The 23577-nt window shown below is 36.9% G+C and overlaps 1 protein-coding gene across 1 annotated transcript in view; it reads right to left on the reverse strand.

Annotated features, from left to right (window-relative positions):
* LOC117348030 (protein FAM81A-like) overlaps window positions 1-23577 on the reverse strand; it is a 347237-nt gene that overhangs the window by 298667 nt on the left and 24993 nt on the right. The window lies entirely within an intron of this gene.

The raw sequence follows: 23577 nt of genomic DNA on the forward strand, positions 1-23577 counted from the left end.
TACATAGAAAGTGGATATAGGAACATTTCACTTTCAAACCAAATATCTCTTCTGATCGGGTCCAAACTTTTATAGACTGTGTTTCTGCTCTAAGAAACCAGATTGAATTACATAGAAAGTGGTTCTGAGAACATTTCTTTCAAACCTAAAATCTCTTCAGATCGGCTCCAAAATTTTACAGACTGTTTCTGCTCTAATAAAGGAGATTGCATTACATAGAAAGTGGTTCTGAGAACATTTCTTTCAAAACTAGAAAAGATTCTGATAGACCTCAAACTGTTACAGACTGTTTCTGAACTAAGAAACCAGATTGCATTACATCGAAAGTGATTCTGAGAACATTCCACTTTTAAACCAAATATCTCTTCAGATCGGCTCCAAACTGTTACAGACTGTGTTTCTGCTCTAAGAAACAAAATTGCATTACATAGAAAGAGGATATAGGAACATTTCACTTTCAAACCAAATATCTCTTCTGATCGGTTCCAAACTTTTACAGACTGTGTTTCTGCTAAGAAGCAAGATTACAATACATAGAAAGTGGTTCTGAGAACATTTCACTTTCAAACCTAAAATCTCTTCAGATCGACTCCAAACTTTTACAGACTGTGTTTCTGCTCTAAGAAACCAGATTGAATTACATAGAAAGTGGTTCTCAGAACATTTCACTTTCAAACCTAAAATCTCTTCAGATCTAAGATCTCCAAACTTTTACTGACTCCAAACTTTTTCTGCTCTAAGAAACATGATTGCATTACATAGAAAGTGGAAATACACTTTGGTTTGAAAGTGGAGAACCACTTTCAAACCAAATATCTCTTCAGATCGGCTCCAAACTTTTACAGACTGTGTTTCTGCTCTTAGAAACAAGATTGCATTACATAGAAAGTGGTTCTGAGAACATTTCTTTCAAAACTAAAAAAGATTCTGATAGACCTCAAACTGATACATACTGTTTCTGAAGTAAGAAACCAGATTGCATTACATAGAAAAATCTCTTCTGATAGACCTCAAACTTTTACAGGGTGTGTTTCTTCTCTAAGAAACAAAATTGCATTACATAGAAAGCGGATATGGGAACATTTCACTTTCAAACCAAATATCTCTTCAGATCGGCTCCAATCTTTTACAGACTGTGTTTCTGCTCTTAGAAACAAGATTGCATTACATAGAAAGTGGTTCTGAGAACATTTCTTTCAAAACTAGAAAAGATTCTGATAGACCTCAAACTGTTACAGACTGTTTCTGAACTAAGAAAGTGGTTCTGAGAACATTTCACTTTCAAACCAAATATCTCTTCAGATCGGCTCCATACTTTTACAGACTGTGTTTCTGCTAGGAAGCAAGATTGCAATACTTAGAAAATAGTTCTGAGAATATTTCACTTTGAAACCTAAAATCTCTTCAGATCGGCTCCAATCTTTTACAGACTGTGTTTCTCCTCTTAGAAACAAGATTGCATTACATAAAAAGTGGTTCTGAGAACATTTCACTTTCAAACCTAAAATCTCTTCAGATCTAAGATCTCCAAACTTTTACTGACTGTGTTTCTGCTCTAAGAAAATAGATTGCATTACATAGAAAGTGGAAATCCACTTTGGTTTGAAAGTGGAGAACCACTTTCAAACCAAATATCTCTTCAGATCGGCTCCAATCTTTTACAGACTGTGTTTCTGCTCTTAGAAACAAGATTGCATTACATAGAAAGTGGTTCTGAGAACATTTCTTTCAAAACTAGAAAAGATTCTGATAGACCTCAAACTGTTACAGACTTTGTGAACTAAGAAACCAGATTGCATTACATCGAAAGTGATTCTGAGAACATTCCACTTTTAAACCAAAAATCTCTTCTGATAGAACTCAAACTGTTACAGACTGTGTTTCTGCTCTAAGAATCAAAATTGCATTACATAGAAAGTGGATATAGGAACATTTCACTTTCAAACCAAATATCTTTTCTGATCGGTTCCAAACTTTTATAGACTGTGTTTCTGCTCTAAGAAACAAGATTGCATTACATAGAAAGTGGTTCTGAGAACATTTCTTTCTAAACTAGAAAAGATTCTGATAGACCTCAAACTGTTACAGACTGTTTCTGAAGTAAGAAACCAGATTGCATTACATAGAAAAATCTCTTCTGATAGACCTCAAACTGTTACAGACTGTGTTTCTGCTCTAAGAATCAAAAATGCATTACATAGAAAGTGGATATAGGAACATTTCACTTTCAAACCAAATATCTCTTCTGATCGGTTCCAAACTTTTATAGACTGTGTTTCTGCTCTAAGAAACCAGATTGAATTACATAGAAATTGGTTCTGAGAACATTTCTTTCAAACCTAAAATCTCTTCAGATCGGCTCCAAAATTTTACAGACTGTTTCTGCTCTATTAAAGGAGATTGAATTACATAGAAAGTGATTGTGAGAACATTTCACTTTCAAACCTAAAATCTCTTCAGATCGGCTCTAAACTTTTACAGACTGTGTTTCTGCTCTTAGAAACAAGATTGCATTACATAGAAAGTGGTTCTGAGAACATTTCTTTCAAAACTAGAAAAGATTCTGATAGACCTCAAACTGTTACAGACTGTTTATGAACTAAGAAACCAGATTGCATTACATCGAAAGTGGACATAGGAACATTTCACTTTCAAACCAAATATCTCTTCTGATCGGTTCCAAACTTTTATAGACTGTGTTTCTGCTCTAAGAAACCAGATTGCATTACATAGAAAGTGGTTATCAGAACATTTCACTTTCAAACCTAAAATCTCTTCAGATCGACTCCAAACTTTTACAAATTGTGTTTCTGCTCTAAGAAACCAGATTGAATTACATAGCAAGTGGTTCTCAGAACATTTCACTTTCAAACCTAAAATCTCTTCAGATCGGCTCCAAACTTTTACTGACTGTGTTTCTGCTCTAACAAAAAAGATTGCATTACATAGAAAGTGGTTCTGAGAACATTTCTTTCAAAACTAGAAAAGATTCTGATAGACCTCAAACTGTTACAGACTGTTTCTGAACCAGATTGCATTACATAGAAAAATCTCTTCTGATAGACCTCAAACTGTTACAGAGTGTGTTTCTTCTCTAAGAAACAAAATTGCATTACATAGAAAGTGGATATGGGAAAATTTCACTTTCAAACCAAATATCTCTTTTGATCGGTTCCAAACTTTTACAGACTGTGTTTCTGCTCTAAGAAACGAGATTGCATTACATATAATGTGGTTCTCAGAACATTTCACTTTCAAACATAAAATCTCTTCAGATCGACTTCAAACTTTTACAGACTGTGTTTCTGCTCTAAGAAACCAGATTGAATTACATAGAAAGTGGTTCTCAGAACATTTCACTTTCAAACCTAAAATCTCTTCAGATCGACTTCAAACTTTTACAGAGTGTGTTTCTTCTCTAAGAATCAAAATTGCATTACATAGAAAGTGGATATTGGAAAATTTCACTTTCATACCAAATATCTCTTCTGATCGGTTCCAAACTTTTACAGACCGTGTTTCTGCTCTTAGAAACAAGATTGCATTACTTAGATAGTGGTTCTGAGAACATTTGTTTCAAAACTAGAAAAGATTCTGATAGACCTCAAACTGTTACAGACTGTTTCTGAACTAAGAAACCAGATTGCATTACATCGAAAGTGGTTCTGAGAACATTTCACTTTCAAACCTAAAATCTCTTCAGAACGACTTCAAACTTTTACAGACTGTGTTTCTGCTCTAAGAAACCAGATTGAATTACATAGAAACTGGTTCTCAGAACATTTCACTTTCAAACCTAAAATCTCTTCAGATCTAAGATCTCCAAACTTTTACTAACTGTGTTTCTGCTCTAAGAAAAAAGATTGCATTACATAGAAAGTGGAAATACACTTTGGTTTGAAAGTGGAGAACCACTTTCAAACCAAATATCTCTTCAGATAGGCTCCTATTTTTTACAGACTGTGTTTCTGCTCTTAGAAACAAGATTGCATTACATAGAAAGTGGTTCTGAGAACATTTCTTTCAAAACTAGAAAAGTTTCTGATAGACCTCAAACTGTTACAGACTGTTTGTGAACTAAGAAACCAGATTGCATTACATCGAAAGTGATTCTGAGAACATTCCACTTTTAAACCAAAAATCTCTTCTGATAGACCTCAAACTTTCACAGACTGTGTTTCTGCTCTAAGAAATAAAATTGCATTACATAGAAAGTGGATATAGGAATATTTCACTTTCAAACCAAATATCTCTTCTGATCGGTTCCAAACTGTTACAGAATGTGTTTCTGCTCTAAGAAACAAGATTGCATTACATAGAAAGTGGTTCTCAGAACTTTTCACTTTCAAACCTAAAATCTCTTCAGATCGGCTCCAAACTTTTACAGAATGTGTTTCTGCTCTAAGAAAAAAGATTGCATTACATTTTGTGGTTCTCAGTTTCTGCTCTAAGAAACAAAATTGCATTACATAGAAAGTGGATATGGGAACATTTCACTTTCAAACCAAATATCTCTTCAGATCGGCTCCAATCTTTTACAGACTGTGTTTCTGCTCTTAGAAACAAGATTGCATTACATAGAAAGTGGTTCTGAGAACATTTCTTTCAAAACTAGAAAAGATTCTGATAGACCTCAAACTGTTACAGACTGTTTCTGAACTAAGAAACCAGATTGCATTACATCGAAAGTGGTTCTGAGAACATTCCACTTTTACACCAAAAATCTCTTCTGATAGACCTCAAACTGTTACAGACTGTGTTTCTGCTCTAAGAAACAAAATTGCATTACATAGAAAGTGGATATAGGAACATTTCACTTTCAAACCAAATATCTCTTCCGATCGACTCCAAACTTTTACAGACTGTGTTTCTGCTAAGAAGCAAGATTGCAATACATAGAAAGTGGTTCTGAGAATATTTCACTTTCAAACCTAATATCTCTTCAGATCGGTTCCAAACGTTTACAGACTGTGTTTCTGCTCTTAGAAACAAGATTGCATTACTTAGATAGTGGTTCTGAGAAAATTTCTTTCAAAACTAGAAAAGATTCTGATAGACATCAAACTGTTACAGACTGTTTCTGAACTGAGAAACCAGATTGCATTAAATAGAAAGTGGATATGGGAACATTTCACTTTCAAACCAAATATCTCTTCTGATCGGTTCCAAACTGTTACAGACTGTGTTTCTGCTCTAAGAAACCAGATTGAATTACATAGAAAGTGGTTCACAGAACATTTCACTTTCAAACCTAAAATCTCTTCAGATCTAAGATCTCCAAACTTTTACTGACTGTGTTTCTGCTCTAAGAAAATAGATTGCATTACATAGAAAGTGGAAATCCACTTTGGTTTGAAAGTGGAGAACCACTTTCAAACCAAATATCTCTTCAGATCGGCTCCAATCTTTTACAGACTGTGTTTCTGCTCTTAGAAACAAGATTGCATTACGTAGAAAGTGGTTATGAGAACATTTCTTTCAAAACTAGAAAAGATTCTGATAGACCTCAAACTGTTACAGACTCTTTCTGAACTAAGAAACCAGATTGCATTACATCGAAAGTGGTTCTGAGAACATTCCACTTTTACACCAAAAATCTCTTCTGATAGACCTCAAACTGTTACAGACTGTGTTTCTGCTCTAAGAAACAAAATTGCATTACATAGAAAGTGGATATAGGAACATTTCACTTTCAAACCAAATATCTCTTCTGATCGGTTCCAGACTTTTACAGACTGTGTTTCTGCTTTAAGAAACAAGATTGCATTACATAGAAAGTGGTTTTGAGAACATTTTTTTCAAAACTAGAAAAGATTCTGATAGACCTCAAACTGTTACAGACTGTTTCTGAACTAAGAAACCAGATTGCATTACATAGAAAAATCTCTTCTGATAGACCTCAAACTTTTACAGGGTGTGTTTCTTCTCTAAGAAACAAAATTGCATTACATAGAAAGTGGATATGGAAACATTTCACTTTCAAACCAAATATCTCTTCTGATCGGTTCCAAACTTTTACAGACTGTGTTTCTGCTCTAAGAAACAGGATTGCATTACATAGAAAGTGGATATGGGAACATTTCACTTTCAAACCAAATATCTCTTCTGATCGGTTCCAAACTTTTACAGACTGTGTTTCTACTCTAAGAAACTAGATTGCATTACATAGAAAGTGGTTCTCAGTTTCTGCTCTAAGAAACAAAATTGCATTACATAGAAAGTGGATATGGGAACATTTCACTTTCAAACCAAATATCTCTTCTGATCGGTTCCAAACTTTTACAGACTGTGTTTCTACTCTAAGAAACTAGATTGCATTACATAGAAAGTGGAAATCCACTTTGGTTTGAAAGATTCTGATAGACCTCAAACTGTTACAGACTGTTTCTGAACTAAGAAACTAGATTGCATTACATAGAAAAATCTCTTCTGATAGACCTCAAACTGTTACAGAGTGTGTTTCTTCTCTAAGAAACAAAATAACATTACATAGAAAGTGGATATGGGAAAATTTCACTTTCAAACCAAATATCTCTTCTGATCGGTTCCAAACTTTTACAGACTGTGTTTCTGCTCTTAGAAACAAGATTGCATTACTTAGAAAGTGGTTCTGAGAACATTTCTTTCAAAACTAGAAAAGATTCTGATAGACCTCAAACTGTTACAGACTGTTTCTGAACTGAGAAACCAGATTGAATTACATAGAAAGTGGTTCTCAGAACATTTCACTTTCAAACCTAAAATCTCTTCAGATCTAAGATCTCCAAACTTTTACTGACTGTGTTTCTGCTCTAAGAAAAAAGATTGCATTACATAGAAAGTGGAAATCCACTTTGGTTTGAAAGTGGAGAACCACTTTCAAACGAAATATCTCTTCAGATCGGCTCCAATCTTTTACAGACTGTGTTTCTGCTCTTACAAACAAGATTGCATTACATAGAAAGTGGTTCTGAGAACATTTCTTTCAAAACTAGAAAAGATTCTGATAGACATCAAACTGTTACAGACTGGTTCTGAACTAAGAAACCAGATTGCATTACATCGAAAGTGGTTCTGAGAACATTCCACTTTTAAACCAAAAATCTCTTCTGATAGACCTCAAACTGTTACATACTGTGTTTCTGCTCTAAGAAACAAAATTGCATTACATAGAAAGTGGATATAGGAACATTTCACTTTCAAACCAAATATCTCTTCAGATCGACTCCAAACTTTTACAGACTGTGTTTCTGCTAAGAAGCAAGATTGCAATACATAGAAAGTGGTTCTGAGAACATTTCACTTTCAAACCTAATATCTCTTCAGATCGGCTCCATACTTTTACAGACTGTGTTTCTGCTAGGAAGCAAGATTGCAATACATAGAAAATAGTTCTGAGAATATTTCACTTTGAAACCTATTCAGATCGGCTCCAAACTTTTACAGACTGTGTTTCTCCTCTTAGAAACCAAATTGCATTACATCGAAAGTGGTTCTGAGAACATTTCACTTTCAAACCTAAAATCTCTTCAGATCGACTCCAAACTTTTACAGACTGTGTTTCTGCTCTAAGAAACCAGATTGAATTACATAGAAAGTGGTTCTCAGAACATTTCACTTTCAAACTTAAAATCTCTTCAGATCTAAGATCTCCAAACTTTTACTGACTGTGTTTCTGCTCTAAGAAAAAAGATTGCATTACATAGAAAGTGGAAATCCACTTTGGTTTGAAAGTGGAGAACCACTTTCAAACCAAATATTTCTTCAGATCGGCTCCAATCTTTTACAGACTGTGTTTCTGCTCTTAGAAACAAGATTGCATTACATAGAAAGTGGTTCTGAGAACATTTCTTTCAAAACTAGAAAAGATTCTGATAGACCTCAAACTGTTACAGACTGTTTGTGAACTAAGAAACCAGATTGCATTACATCAAAAGTGATTCTGAGAACATTCCACTTTTAAACCAAAAATCTCTTCTGATAGACCTCAAACTGTTACAGACTGTGTTTCTGCTCTAAGAAACAAAATTGCATTACATAGAAAGTGGATATAGGAATATTTCACTTTCAAACCAAATATCTCTTCTGATCGGTTCCAAACTTTTACAGACTGTGTTTCTGCTCTAAGAAACAAGATTGCATTACATAGAAAGTGGTTCTCTGAACATTTCACTCAAAACTAGAAAAGATTCTGATAGACCTCAAACTGTTACAGACTGTTTCTGAACTAAGAAACCAGATTGCATTACATAGAAAAATCTCTTCTGATAGATCTCAAACTTTTACAGGGTGTGTTTCTTCTCTAAGAAACAAAATTGCATTACATATAAAGTGGATATAGGAACATTTCACTTTCAAACCAAATATCTCTTCAGATCGGCTCCAATCTTTTACAGACTGTGTTTCTGCTCTTAGAAACAAGATTGCATTACATAGAAAGTGGTTCTGAGAACATTTCTTTCAAAACTAGAAAAGATTCTGATAGACCTCAAACTGTTACAGACTGTTTGTGAACTAAGAAGCCAGATTGCATTACATCGAAAGTGATTCTGAGAACATTCCACTTTTAAACCAAAAATCTCTTCTGATAGACCTCAAACTGTTACAGACTGTGTTTCTGCTCTAAGAATCAAAATTGCATTACATAGAAAGTTGATATAGGAACATTTCACTTTCAAACCAAATATCTCTTCTGATCGGTTCCAAACTTTTATAGACTGTGTTTCTGCTCTAAGAAACCAGATTGAATTACATAGAAAGTGGTTCTGAGAACATTTCTTTCAAACCTAAAATCAGCTTCTAGCCTAGGGGTTAGAGCAGCTGACTGGGACCCCGATGGGCTGTGTTCAAGACCGGGGAAAGCACACTTTTCTCCCCAAAACTTATGTTTTACATCACGGATCCTCCCTTTTATACCCTTCCCAGCATTAGGGTCCGTCAAAGCCAAGCTGTGATGGAGGTCCGTGGGAGTTAAAGGGCCATAAGATATGCAGAGACTAAAAGAGTGAAATTTTTTGCAACTGCTCAAGCTAGGCTTCTAGCCTAGGGGTTAGAGCAGCTGACTGGGACCCCGATGGGCTGTGTTCAAGACCGGGGAAAGCACACTTTTCTCCCCAAAACTTATGTTTTACATCACGGATCCTCCCTTTTATTCCCTTCCCAGCATTAGGGTCCGTCAAAGCCAAGCTGTGATGGAGGTCCGTGGGAGTTAAAGGACCATAAGATATGCAGAGACTAAAAGAGTGAAATTTTTTGCAACTGCTCAAGCTAGGCTTCTAGCCTAGGGGTTAGAGCAGCTGACTGGGACCCCGATGGGCTGTGTTCAAGACCTGGGAAAGCACACTTTTCTCCCCAAAACTTATATTTTACATCATGGATCCTCCCTTTTATTCCTGTCCCAGCATTAGGGTCCGTCAGAGTCAAACTGTAATGGAGGTCCCTGGGAGTTAAAGGGCCATAAGATATGCAGATTCTAAAAGAGTGAAATTTTTTGCAACTGCTCAACCTAGGCTTCTAGCCTAGGGGTTAGAGCAGCTGACTGGGACCCCGATGGGCTGTGTTCAAGACCGGGGAAAGCACACTTTTCTCCCCAAAACTTGTGTTTTACATCACGGATCCTCCCTTTTATACCCTTCCCAGCATTAGGGTCCGTCAGAGTCAAACTGTAATGGAGGTCCGTGGGAGTTAAAGGGCCATAAGATATGCAGAGACTAAAAGAGTGAAATTTTTTGCAACTGCTCAAGCTAGGCTTCTAGCCTAGGGGTTAGAGCAGCTGACTGGGACCCCGATGGGCTGTGTTCAAGACCGGGGAAAGCACACTTTTCTCCCCAAAACTTATGTTTTACATCACGGATCCTTCCCTTTTATTACCCTTCCCAGCATTAGGGTCCTGTCAGAGTCAAGCTGTATGTGGGGAGTTAAAGGGCCATAAGATATGCAGAGACTAAAAGAGTGAAATTTTTTGCAACTGCTCAAGCTAGGCTTCTAGCCTAGGGGTTAGAGCAGCTGACTGGGACCCCGATGGGCTGTGTTCAAGACCGGGGAAAGCACACTTTTCTCCCCAAAACTTATGTTTTACATCACGGATCCTCCCTTTTATTCCCTTCCCAGCATTAGGGTCCGTCAGAGTCAAGATGTATGTGGGAGTTAAAGGGCCATAAGATATGCAGAGACTAAAAGAGTGAAATTTTTTGCAACTGCTCAAGCTAGGCTTCTAGCCTAGGGGTTAGAGCAGCTGACTGGGACACCGATGGGCTGTGTTCAAGACCGGGGAAAGCACACTTTTCTCCCCAAAACATATGTTTTACATCACGGATCCTCCCTTTTATACCCTTCCCAGCATTAGGGTCCGTCAGATGTCAAGCTGTATGTGGGAGTTAAAGGGCCATAAGATATGCAGAGACTAAAAGAGTGAAATTTTTTGCAACTGCTCAAGCTAGGCTTCTAGCCTAGGGGTTAGAGCAGCTGACTGGGACACCGATGGGCTGGATTCAAGACCGGGGAAAGCACACTTTTCTCCCCAAAACTTATGTTTTACATCACGGATCCTCCCTTTTATACCCTTCCCAGCATTAGGGTCCGTCAGAGTCAAACTGTAATGGAGGTCCGTGGGAGTTAAAGGACTATAAGATATGCAGAGACTAAAAGAGTGAAATTTTTTGCAACTGCTCAAGCTAGGCTTCTAGCCTAGGGGTTAGAGCAGCTGACTGGGACCCCGATGGGCTGTGTTCAAGACCGGGGAAAGCACACTTTTCTCCCCAAAACTTATGTTTTACATCACGGATCCTCCCTTTTATACCCTTCCCAGCATTAGGGTCCGTCAGAGTCAAACTGTAATGGAGGTCCGTGGGAGTTAAAGGGCCATAAGATATGCAGAGACTAAAAGAGTGAAATTTTTTGCAACTGCTCAAGCTAGGCTTCTAGCCTAGGGGTTAAAGCAGCTGACTGGGACCCCGATGGGCTGTGTTCAAGACCGGGGAAAGCACACTTTTCTCCCCAAAACTTATGTTTTACATCACGGATCCTTCCTTTTATTCCCTTCCCAGCATTAGGGTCCGTCAGAGTCAAGATGTATGTGGGAGTTAAAGGGCCATAAGATATGCAGAGACTAAAAGAGTGAAATTTTTTGCAACTGCACAAGCTAGGCTTCTAGCCTAGGGGTTAGAGCAGCTGACTGGGACCCCGATGGGCTGTGTTCAAGACCGGGGAAAGCACACTTTTCTCCCCAAAACTTATGTTTTACATCATGGATCCTCCCTTTTATTCCCGTCCCAGCATTAGGGTCCGTCAGAGTCAAACTGAAATGGAGGTCCCTGGGAGTTAAAGGGCCATAAGATATGCAGAGACTAAAAGAGTGAAATTTTTTGCAACTGCTCAAGCTAGGCTTCTAGCCTAGGGGTTAGAGCAGCTGACTGGGACACCGATGGGCTGTGTTCAAGACCGGGGAAAGCACACTTTTCTCCCCAAAACTTATGTTTTACATCACGGATCCTCCCTTTTATACCCTTCCCAGCATTAGGGTCCGTCAGTGTCAAGCTGTATGTGGGAGTTAAAGGGCCATAAGATATGCAGAGACTAAAAGAGTGAAATTTTTTGCAATTGCTCAAGCTAGGCTTCTAGCCTAGGGGTTAGAGCAGCTGACTGGGACACCGATGGGCTGTGTTCAAGACTGGGGAAAGCACACTTTTCTCCCCAAAACTTATGTTTTACATCACGGATCCTCCCTTTTATTCCCTTCCCAGCATTAGGGTCCGTCAAAGCCAAGCTGTGATGGAGGTCCATGGGAGTTAAAGGGCCATAAGATATGCAGAGACTAAAAGAGTGAAATTTTTTGCAACTGCTCAGGCTAGGCTTCTAGCATAGGGGTTAGAGCAGCTGATTGGGACCCCGATGGGCTGGATTCAAGACCGGGGAAAGCACACTTTTCTCCCCAAAACTTATGTTTTACATCACGGATCCTCCCTTTTATACCCTTCCCAGCATTAGGGTCCGTCAGAGTCAAACTGTAATGGAGGTCCGTGGGAGTTAAAGGACCATAAGATATGCAGAGACTAAAAGAGTGAAATTTTTTGCAACTGCTCAAGCTAGGCTTCTAGCCTAGGGGTTAGAGCAGCTGACTGGGACCCCGATGGGCTGTGTTCAAGACCGGGGAAAGCACACTTTTCTCCCCAAAACTTATGTTTTACATCACGGATCCTCCCTTTTATACCCTTCCCAGCATTAGGGTCCGTCAGAGTCAAACTGTAATGGAGGTCCGTGGGAGTTAAAGGGCCATAAGATATGCAGAGACTAAAAGAGTGAAATTTTTTGCAACTGCTCAAGCTAGGCTTCTAGCCTAGGGGTTAAAGCAGCTGACTGGGACCCCGATGGGCTGTGTTCAAGACCGGGGAAAGCACACTTTTCTCCCCAAAACTTATGTTTTACATCACGGATCCTTCCTTTTATTCCCTTCCCAGCATTAGGGTCTGTCAGAGTCAAGATGTATGTGGGAGTTAAAGGGCCATAAGATATGCAGAGACTAAAAGAGTGAAATTTTTTGCAACTGCTCAAGCTAGGCTTCTAGCCTAGGGGTTAGAGCAGCTGACTGGGACCCCGATGGGCTGTGTTCAAGACCGGGGAAAGCACACTTTTCTCCCCAAAACTTATGTTTTACATCATGGATCCTCCCTTTTATTCCCGTCCCAGCATTAGGGTCCGTCAGAGTCAAACTGAAATGGAGGTCCCTGGGAGTTAAAGGGCCATAAGATATGCAGAGACTAAAAGAGTGAAATTTTTTGCAACTGCTCAAGCTAGGCTTCTAGCCTAGGGGTTAGAGCAGCTGACTGGGACCCCGATGGGCTGTGTTCAAGACCGGGGAAAGCACACTTTTCTCCCCAAAACTTGTGTTTTACATCTCGGATCCTCCCTTTTATACCCTTCCCAGCATTAGGGTCCGTCAGAGTCAAACTGTAATGGAGGTCCGTGGGAGTTAAAGGGCCATAAGATATGCAGAGACTAAAAGAGTGAAATTTTTTGCAACTGCTCAAGCTAGGCTTCTAGCCTAGGGGTTAAAGCAGCTGACTGGGACCCCGATGGGCTGTGTTCAAGACCGGGGAAAGCACACTTTTCTCCCCAAAACTTATGTTTTACATCACGGATCCTCCCTTTTATTCCCTTCCCAGCATTAGGGTCCGTCAGAGTCAAGATGTATGTGGGAGTTAAAGGGCCATAAGATATGCAGAAACTAAAAGAGTGAAATTTTTTGCAACTGCTCAAGCTAGGCTTCTAGCCTAGGGGTTAGAGCAGCTGACAGGGACCCCGATGGGCTGTGTTCAAGACCGGGGAAAGCACATTTTTCTGCAATTTTATTGAGAATAGGTAAAAGAATAAGAAATGAGTGGGCTTCTGGTTTTGCTTTTGTTTAGACAAATTAGCAAATAGATCCTGACAGGTGGCAGGAGTGAGAGACTGATAACCTCTACAGAAAATATAAGTTATAAAACGTACAATTTTACGAGCTAAGAACATAGTGTAGAGGTTAGTGCAGCTGTTTATGAGACTAATGATACGGGTTCAAGTCCAGGATGAGGGGAGCAATATTAAATTTCCTTGCTGGCATCTCAGTAGCAACTATAGTGGTGGAAAAGGCACTCTGCAATCATGAAATTTGAAACCGCAGTTGTCAACGAATGACGGAAGAATTTTTAAGGCCGTGCCGGTTTAGATCCGCGAGGTCCGCAAGGTCCGCGAGGTCCGCGTTTTACCCCTTCCCGTAATGCAATTTTGTTTCTTAGAGCAGAAACACAGTCTGTAATAGTTTGAGGTCCATCAGAAGAGATTTTTGGTTTAAAAGTGGAATGTTCTCAGAACCACTTTCTATGTAATGCAATCTGGTTTCTTAGTTCAGAAACAGTCTGTAACAGTTTGAGGTCTATCAGAATCTTTTCTAGTTTTGAAAGAAATATTCTCAGAACCACTTTCTATGTAATGCAATCTTGTTTCTAAGAGCAGAAACACAGTCTGTAAAAGTTTGGAGCCGATCTGAAGAGATATTTGGATTGAAAGTGGTTCTCCACTTTCAAACCAAAGTGGATTTCCACTTTTTATGTAATGCAATCTTGTTTCTTAGAGTAGAAACACAGTCTGTAAAATTTTGGAGCCGATGTGAAGAGATTTTAGGTTTGAAAGTGAAATATTCTCAGAACCATTTTCTCTGTATTGCAATCTTGTTTCTTAGCAGAAACACAGTCTGTAAAAGTATGGAGCCGATCTGAAGAGATTTTAGGTTTGAAAGTGAAATGATCTGAGAACCACATTATAAGTAATGCAATCTTGTTTCTTAGAGCAGAAACACAGTCTGTAAAAGTTTGGAACCGATCAGAAGAGATATTTGGTTTGAAAGTGAAATGTTCCCATATCCACTTTCGATGTAATGCAATCTTGTTTCTTAGAGCAGAAACATAGTCAGTAAATGTTTGGAACCGATCAGAAGAGATATTTGGTTTGAAAGTGAAATGTTCCCATATCCACTTTCTATGTAATGCAATTTTGTTTCTCTAAAGAAGAAACACACTCTGTAAGTTTGAGGTCTATCAGAAGAGATTTTTCTATGTAATGCAATCTGGTTTCTTAGTTCAGAATCAGTCTGTAACAGTTTGAGGTCTAACAGAATTTTTTCTAGTTTTGAAAGAAATGTTCTCAGAACCACTTTCTATGTAATGCAATCTTGTTTCTAAGAGCAGAAACACAGTCTGTAAAAGTTTGGAGCCGATCTGAAGAGATATTTGGTTTGAAAGTGAAATGTTCTCAGAACCACTTTCGATGTAATGCAATCTGGTTTCTTAGTTCAGAAACAGTCTGTAACAGTTTGAGGTCTATCAGAATCTTCTCTAGTTTTGAAAGAAATGTTCTCAGAACCACTTTCTATGTAATGCAATCTTGTTTCTAAGAGCAGAAACACAGTCTGTAAAAGATTGGAGCCAATCTGAAGAGATATTTGGTTTGAAAGTAGTTCTCCACTTTCAAACCAAAGTGGATTTCCACTTTCTATGTAATGCAATCTTGTTTCTTAAGCAGAAACACAGTCTGTAAAAGTTTGGAGTCGATCTGAAGAGATTTTAGGTTTGAAAGTGAAATGTTCTCAGAACCACTTTCTATGTAATGCAATCTTGTTTCTTAGAGCAGAAACACAGTCTGTAAAAGTTTGGAACCGATCAGAAGAGATATTTGGTTTGAAAGTGAAATGTTCCCATATCCACTTTCTATGTAATGCAATTTTGTTTCTCTAAAGAAGAAACACACTCTGTAAGTTTGAGGTCTATCAGAAGAGATTTTTCTATGTAATGCAATCTGGTTTCTTACTTCAGAAACAGTATGTAACAGTTTGAGGTCGATCAGAATCTTTTTTAGGTTTGAAAGTGAAATGTTCTCAGAACCACTTTCTATGTAATGCAATCTTGTTTCTAAGAGCAGAAACACAGTCTGTAAAAGATTGGAGCCGATCTGAAGAGATATTTGGTTTGAAAGTGGTTCTCCACTTTCAAACCAAAGTGGATTTCCACTTTCTATGTAATGCAATCTAGTTTCTTAGAGCAGAAACACAGTCTGTAAAAGTTTGGAACCGATCAGAAGAGATATTTGGTTTGATAGTGAAATGTTCCCATATCCGCTTTCTATGTAATGCAATTTTGTTTCTTAGAGAAGAAACACACCATGTAAAAGTTTGAGGTCTATCAGAAGAGATTTTTCTATGTAATGCAATCTGGTTTCTTACTTCAGAAACAGTATGTATCAGTTTGAGGTCTATCAGAATCTTTTTTAGTTTTGAAAGAAATGTTCTCAGAACCACTTTCTATGTAATGCAATCTTGTTTCTAAGAGCAGAAACACAGTCTGTAAAAGTTTGGAGCCGATCTGAAGAGATATTTGGTTTGAAAGTGGTTCTCCACTTTCAAACCAAAGTAGATTTCCACTTTCTATGTAATGCAATCTATTTTCTTAGAGCAGAAAAAGTTTGGAGTCAGTAAAAGTTTGGAGATCTTAGATCTGAAGAGATTTTAGGTTTGAAAGTGAAATGTTCTGAGAACCATTTGCTATGTAATTCAATCTGGTTTCTTAGAGCAGAAACACAGTCTGTAAAAGTTTGGAGTCGATCTGAAGAGATTTTAGGTTTGAAAGTGAAATATTCTCAGAACTATTTCTTATGTATTGCAATCTTGCTTCCTAGCAGAAACACAGTCTGTAAAAGTATGGAGCCGATCTGAAGAGATATTTGGTTTGAAAGTGAAATGTTCTCAGAACCACTTTCGATGTAATGCAATCTGGTTTCTTAGTTCAGAAACAGTCTGTAACAGTTTGAGGTCTATCAGAATCTTTTCTAGTTTTGAAAGAAATGTTCTCATAACCACTTTCTATGTAATGCAATCTTGTTTCTAAGAGCAGAAACACAGTCTGTAAAAGATTGGAGCCAATCTGAAGAGATATTTGGTTTGAAAGTGGTTCTCCACTTTCAAACCAAAGTGGATTTCCACTTTCTATGTAATGCAATCTTGTTTCTTAAGCAGAAACACAGTCTGTAAAAGTTTGGAACCGATCAGAAGAGATATTTGGTTTGAAAGTGAAATGTTCCCATATCCACTTTCTATGTAATGCAATTTTGTTTCTTAGAGCAGAAACTGAGAACCACTTTCTATGTAATTCAATCTGGTTTCTTAGAGCAGAAACACAGTCTGTAAAAGTTTGGAGTCGATCTGAAGAGATTTTAGGTTTGAAAGTGAAATGTTCTCAGAACCACTTTCTATGTAATGCAATCTTGTTTCTTAGAGCAGAAACACAGTCTGTAAACGTTTGGAACCGATCAGAAGAGATATTTGGTTTGAAAGTGAAATGTTCCCATATCCACTTTCTATGTAATGCAATTTTATTTCTCTAAAGAAGAAACACACTCTGTAAATTTGAGGTCTATCAGAAGAGATTTTTCTATGCAATGCAATCTGGTTTCTTACTTCAGAAACAGTATGTAACAGTTTGAGGTCGATCAGAATCTTTTTTAGTTTTGAAAGAAATGTTCTCAGAACCACTTTCTATGTAATGCAATCTTGTTTCTAAGAGCAGAAACACAGTCTGTAAAAGTTTGGAGCCGATCTGAAGAGACATTTGGTTTGAAAGTGGTTCTCCACTTTCAAACCAAAGTGGATTTCCACTTTCTATGTAATGCAATCTTGTTTCTTAGAGCAGAAAAAGTTTGGAGTCAGTAAAAGTTTGGAGATCTTAGATCTGAAGAGATTTTAGGTTTGAAAGTGAAATGTTCTGAGAACCATTTTCTATGTAATTCAATATGGTTTCTTAGAGCAGAAACACAGTCTGTAAAAGTTTGGAGTCGATCTGAAGAGATATTTGGTTTGAAAGTGGTTCTCCACTTTCAAACCAAAGTGGATTTCCACTTTCTATGTAATGCAATCTATTTTCTTAGAGCAGAAACAGAGTCAGTAAAAGTTTGGAGATCTTAGATCTGAAGATATTTTAGGTTTGAAAGTCAAATGTTCTCAGAACCACTTTTTATGTAATGCAATCTTGTTTCTAAGAGGAGAAACACAGTCTGTAAAAGATTGGAGCCGATCTGAAGAGATTTTAGGTTTCAAAGTGAAATATTCTCAGAACTATTTTCTAAGTATTGCAATCTTGCTTCCTAGCAGAAACACAGTCTGTAAAAGTATGGAGCCGATCTGAAGAGATATTTGGTTTGAAAGTGAAATGTTCCCATATCCACTTTCTATGTAATGCAATTTTGTTTCCTAGAGCAGAAACTGAGAACCACTTTCTATGTAATTCAATCTGGTTTCTTAGAGCAGAAACACAGTCTGTAAAAGTTTGGAGTCGATCTGAAGAGATTTTAGGTTTGAAAGTGAAATGTTCTCAGAACCACTTTCTATGTAATGCAATCTTGTTTCTTAGAGCAGAAACACAGTCTGTAAAAGTTTGGAACCGATCAGAAGAGATATTTGGTTTGAAAGTGAAATGTTCCCATATCCACTTTCTATGTAATGCAATTTTGTTTCTCTAAAGAAGAAACACACTCTGTAAGTTTGAGGTCTATCAGAAGAGATTTTTCTATGTAATGCAATCTGGTTTCTTACTTCAGAAACAGTATGTAACAGTTTGAGGTCGATCAGAATCTTTTTTAGTTTTGAAAGAAATGTTCTCAGAACCACTTTCTATGTAATGCAATCTTGTTTCTAAGAGCAGAAACACAGTCTGTAAAAGTTTGGAGCCGATCTGAAGAGACATTTGGTTTGAAAGTGGTTCTCCACTTTCAAACCAAAGTGGATTTCCACTTTCTATGTAATGCAATCTTGTTTCTTAGAGCAGAAAAAGTTTGGAGTCAGTAAAAGTTTGGAGATCCTAGATCTGAAGAGATTTTAGGTTTGAAAGTGAAATGTTCTGAGAACCATTTTCTATGTAATTCAATATGGTTTCTTAGAGCAGAAACACAGTCTGTAAAAGTTTGGAGTCGATCTGAAGAGATATTTGGTTTGAAAGTGGTTCTCCACTTTCAAACCAAAGTGGATTTCCACTTTCTATGTAATGCAATCTATTTTCTTAGAGCAGAAACACAGTCAGTAAAAGTTTGGAGATCTTAGATCTGAAGAGATTTTAGGTTTGAAAGTGAAATGTTCTCAGAACCAATTTTTATGTAATGCAATCTTGTTTCTAAGAGGAGAAACACAGTATGTAAAAGATTGGAGCCGATCTGAAGAGATATTTGGTTTGAAAGTGGTTCTCCACTTTCTATGGATTTCCACTTTCTATGTAATGCAATCTAGTTTCTTAGAGCAGAAACACAGTCTGTAAAAGTTTGGAACCGATCAGAAGAGATATTTGGTTTGAAAGTGAAATGTTCCCATATCCGCTTTCTATGTAATGCAATTTTGTTTCTTAGAGAAGAAACACACCCTGTAAAAGTTTGAGGTCTATCAGAAGAGATTTTTCTATGTAATGCAATCTGGTTTTTAATTCAGAAACAGTATGTATCAGTTTGAGGTCTATCAGAATCTTTTTTAGTTTTGAAAGAAATGTTCTCAGAACCACTTTCTATGTAATGCAATCTTGTTTCTAAGAGCAGAAACACAGTCTGTAAAAGTTTGGAGCCGATCTGAAGAGATATTTGGTTTGAAAGTGAAATGTTCCTATATCCTCTTTCTATGTAATGCAATTTTGTTTCTTAGAGCAGAAACACAGTCAGTAAAAGTTTGGAGATCTTAGATCTGAAGAGATTTTAGGTTTGAAAGTGAAATGTTCTCAGAACCACTTTTTATGTAATGCAATCTTGTTTCTAAGAGGAGAAACACAGTATGTAAAAGATTGGAGCCGATCTGAAGAGATTTTAGGTTTCAAAGTGAAATATTCTCAAAACTATTTTCTAAGTATTGCAATCTTGCTTCCTAGCAGAAACACAGTCTGTAAAAGTATGGAGCCGATCTGAAGAGATATTTGGTTTGAAAGTGAAATGTTCTCAGAACCACTTTCGATGTAATGCAATCTGGTTTCTTAGTTCAGAAACAGTCTGTAACAGTTTGAGGTCTATCAGAATCTTTTCTAGTTTTGAAAGAAATGTTCTCAGAACCACTTTCTATGTAATGCAATCTTGTTTCTAAGAGCAGAAACACAGTCTGTAAAAGATTGGAGCCGATCTGAAGAGATATTTGGTTTGAAAGTGGTTCTCCACTTTCAAACCAAAGTGGATTTCCACTTTCTATGTAATGCAATCTAGTTTCTTAGAGCAGAAACACAGTCTGTAAAAGTTTGGAACCGATCAGAAGAGATATTTCGTTTGAAAGTGAAATGTTCCCATATCCGCTTTCTATGTAATGCAATTTTGTTTCTTAGAGAAGAAACACACCCTGTAAAAGTTTGAGGTCTATCAGAAGAGATTTTTCTATGTAATGCAATCTGGTTTCTTACTTCAGAAACAGTATGTATCAGTTTGAGGTCTATCAGAATCTTTTTTAGTTTTGAAAGAAATGTTCTCAGAACCACTTTCTATGTAATGCAATCTTGTTTCTAAGAGCAGAAACACAGTCTGTAAAAGTTTGGAACCGATCAGAAGAGATATTTGGTTTGAAAGTGAAATTTTCCAATATCCACTTTCTATGTAATGCAATTTTGTTTTTTAGAGAAGAAACACACTCTGTAACAGTTTGAGGTCTATCAGAAGAGATTTTTCTATGTAATGCAATCTGGTTTCTTAGTTCAGAAACAGTCTGTAACAGTTTGAGGTCTATCAGAATCTTTTCTAGTTTTGAAAGAAATGTTCTCAGAACCACTTTCTATGTAATGCAATCTTGTTTCTTAGAGCAGAAACACAGTCAGTAAAAGTTTGGAGCCGATCTGAAGAGATTTTAGGTTTGAAAGTGAAATGTTCTGAGAACCACTTTCTATGTAATTCAATCTGGTTTCTAAGAGCAGAAACACAGTCTGTAAAAGTTTGAAGTCGATCTGAAGAGATTTTAGGTTTGAAAGTGAAATGTTCTGAGAACCACATTATATGTAATGCAATCTTGTTTCTTAGAGCAGAAACACAGTCTGTAACAGTTTGGAACCGATCAGAAGAGATATTTGGTTTGAAAGTGAAATGTTCCCATATCCACTTTCTATGTAATGCAATCTGGTTTCTCAATTCAGAAACAGTCTGTAACAGTTTGAGGTCTATCAGAATCTTTTCTAGTTTTGAAAGAAATGTTCTCAAAACCATTTTCTATGTAATGCAATCTTGTTTCTAAGAGCAGAAACACAGTCTGTAAAAGTTTGGAACCGATCAGAAGAGATATTTGGTTTGAAAGTGAAATTTTCCCATATCCACTTTCTATGTAATGCAATTTTGTTTCTTAGTTCAGAAACAGTCTGTAACAGTTTGAGGTCTATCAGAATCTTTTCTAGTTTTGAAAGAAATGTTCTCAGAACCACTTTCTATGTAATGCAATCTTGTTTCTAAGAGCAGAAACACAGTCTGTAAAAGTTTGAAGCCGATCTGAAGAGATATTTGGTTTGAAAGTGAAATGTTCCTATATCCTCTTTCTATGTAATGCAATTTTGTTTCTTAGAGCAGAAACACAGTCTGTAACAGTTTGGAGCCGATCTGAAGAGATATTTGGTTTGAAAGTGGTTCTCCACTTTCAAACCAAAGTGGATTTCCACTTTCTATGTAATGCAATCTATTTTCTTAGAGCAGAAACACAGTCAGTAAAAGTTTGGAGATCTTAGATCTGAAGAGATTTTAGGTTTGAAAGTGAAATGTTCTGAGAACCATTTGCTATGTAATTCAATCTGGTTTCTTAGAGCAGAAACACAGTCTGTAAAAGTTTGGAGTCGATCAGAAGAGATTTTAGGTTTGAAAGTGAAATATTCTCAGAACTATTTTCTATGTATTGCAATCTTGCTTCCTAGCAGAAACACAGTCTGTAAAAGTATGGAGCCGATCTGAAGAGATATTTGGTTTGAAAGTGAAATGTTCTCAGAACCACTTTCGATGTAATGCAATCTGGTTTCTTAGTTCAGAAACAGTCTGTAACAGATTGAGGTCTATCAGAATCTTTTCTAGTTTTGAAAGAAATGTTCTCAGAACCACTTTCTAAGTAATGCAATCTTGTTTCTAAGAGCAGAAACACAGTCTGTAAAAGTTTGGAACCGATCAGAAGAGATATTTGGTTTGAAAGTGAAATTTTCTCATATCCACTTTCTATGTAATGCAATTTTGTTTCTTAGAGAAGAAACACACTCTGTTACAGTTTGAGGTCTATCAGAAAAGATTTTTCTATGTAATGCAATCTGGTTTCTTAGTTCAGAAACAGTCTGTAACAGTTTGAGGTCTATCAGAATCTTTTCTAGTTTTGAAAGAAATGTTCTCAGAACCACTTTCTATGTAATGCAATCTTGTTTCTTAAAGCAGAAACACAGTCTGTATAAGTTTGGAGTCGATCTGAAGAGATTTTAGGTTTGAAAGTGAAATGTTCTCACAATCACTTTCTATGTAATTCAATCTCCTTTAATAGAGCAGAAACAGAATGTAAAATTTTGGAGCCGATCTGAAGAGATATTAGGTTTGAAAGAAATGTTCTCAGAACCACTTTCTTGTTTCTTAGAGCAGAAACACAGTCTGTAAAAGTTTGGAACCGATCAGAAGAGATATTTGGTTTGAAAGTGAAATATTCCTATATCCACTTTCTATGTAATGCAATTTTGTTTCATAGAGCAGAAACACAGTCTGTAACAGTTTGAGGTCTATCAGAAGAGATTTTTGGTTTAAAAGTGGAATGTTCTCAGAATCACTTTCGATGTAATGCAATCTGGTTTCTTAGTTCACAAACAGTCTGTAACAGTTTGAGGTCTATCAGAATCTTTTCTAGTTTTGAAAGAAATGTTCTCAGAACCACTTTCTATGTAATGCAATCTTGTTTCTAAGAGCCGATCTGAAGAGATATTTGGTTTGAAAGTGGTTCTCCACTTTCAAACCAAAGTGGATTTCCACTTTCTATGTAATGCAATCTTTTTTCTTAGAGCAGAAACACAGTCAGTAAAAGTTTGGAGATCTTAGATCTGAAGAGATTTTAGGTTTGAAAGTGAAATGTTCTGAGAACCACTTTCTATGTAATTCAATCTGGTTTCTCAGTTCAGAAACAGTCTGCAACAGTTTGAGGTCTATCAGAATCTTTTCTAGTTTTGAAATAAATGTTCTCAGAACCACTTTCTAAGTAATGCAATCTTGTTTCTAAGAGCAGAAACACAGTCTGTAAAAGTTTGGAACCGATCAGAAGAGATATTTGGTTTGAAAGTGAAATTTTCCCATATCCACTTTCTATATAATGCAATTTTGTTTCTTAGAGAAGAAACACACTCTGTAACAGTTTGAGGACTATCAGAAGAGATTTTTCTTTGTAATGCAATTTGGTTTCTTAGTTCAGAAACAGTCTGTAACAGTTTGAGGTCTATCAGAATCTTTTCTAGTTTTGAAAGAAATGTTCTCAGAACCACTTTCTATGTAATGCAATCTTGTTTCTTAGAGCAGAAACACAGTCAGTAAAAGTTTGGAGCCGATCTGAAGTGATTTTAGGTTTGAAAGTGAAATGTTCTGAGAACCACTTTCTATGTAATTCAATCTGGTTTCTTAGAGCAGAAACACAGTCTGTAAAAGTTTGGAGTCGATCTGAAGAGATTTTAGGTTTGAAAGTGAAATGTTCTGATAACCACTTTCTATGTAATGCAATCTGGTTTCTTAGAGCAGAAACACAGTCTATAAAAGTTTGGAACCGATTAGAAGAGATATTTGGTTTGAAAGTGAAATGTTCCTATGTCCACTTTCTATGTAATGCAATTTTGATTCTTAGAGCAGAAACACAGTCTGTAACAGTTTGAGGTCTATCAGAAGAGATTTTTGGTTTAAAAGTGGAATGTTCTCAGAATCACTTTCGATGTAATGCAATCTGGTTTCTTAGTTCACAAACAGTCTGTAACAGTTTGAGGTCTATCAGAATCTTTTCTAGTTTTGAAAGAAATGTTCTCAGAACCACTTTCTATGTAATGCAATCTTGTTTCTAAGAGCAGAAACACAGTCTGTAAAAGATTGGAG

Source organism: Geotrypetes seraphini, chromosome 14, assembly GCF_902459505.1.
Source record: "Geotrypetes seraphini chromosome 14, aGeoSer1.1, whole genome shotgun sequence".
Classification (NCBI taxonomy): domain Eukaryota; kingdom Metazoa; phylum Chordata; class Amphibia; order Gymnophiona; family Dermophiidae; genus Geotrypetes; species Geotrypetes seraphini.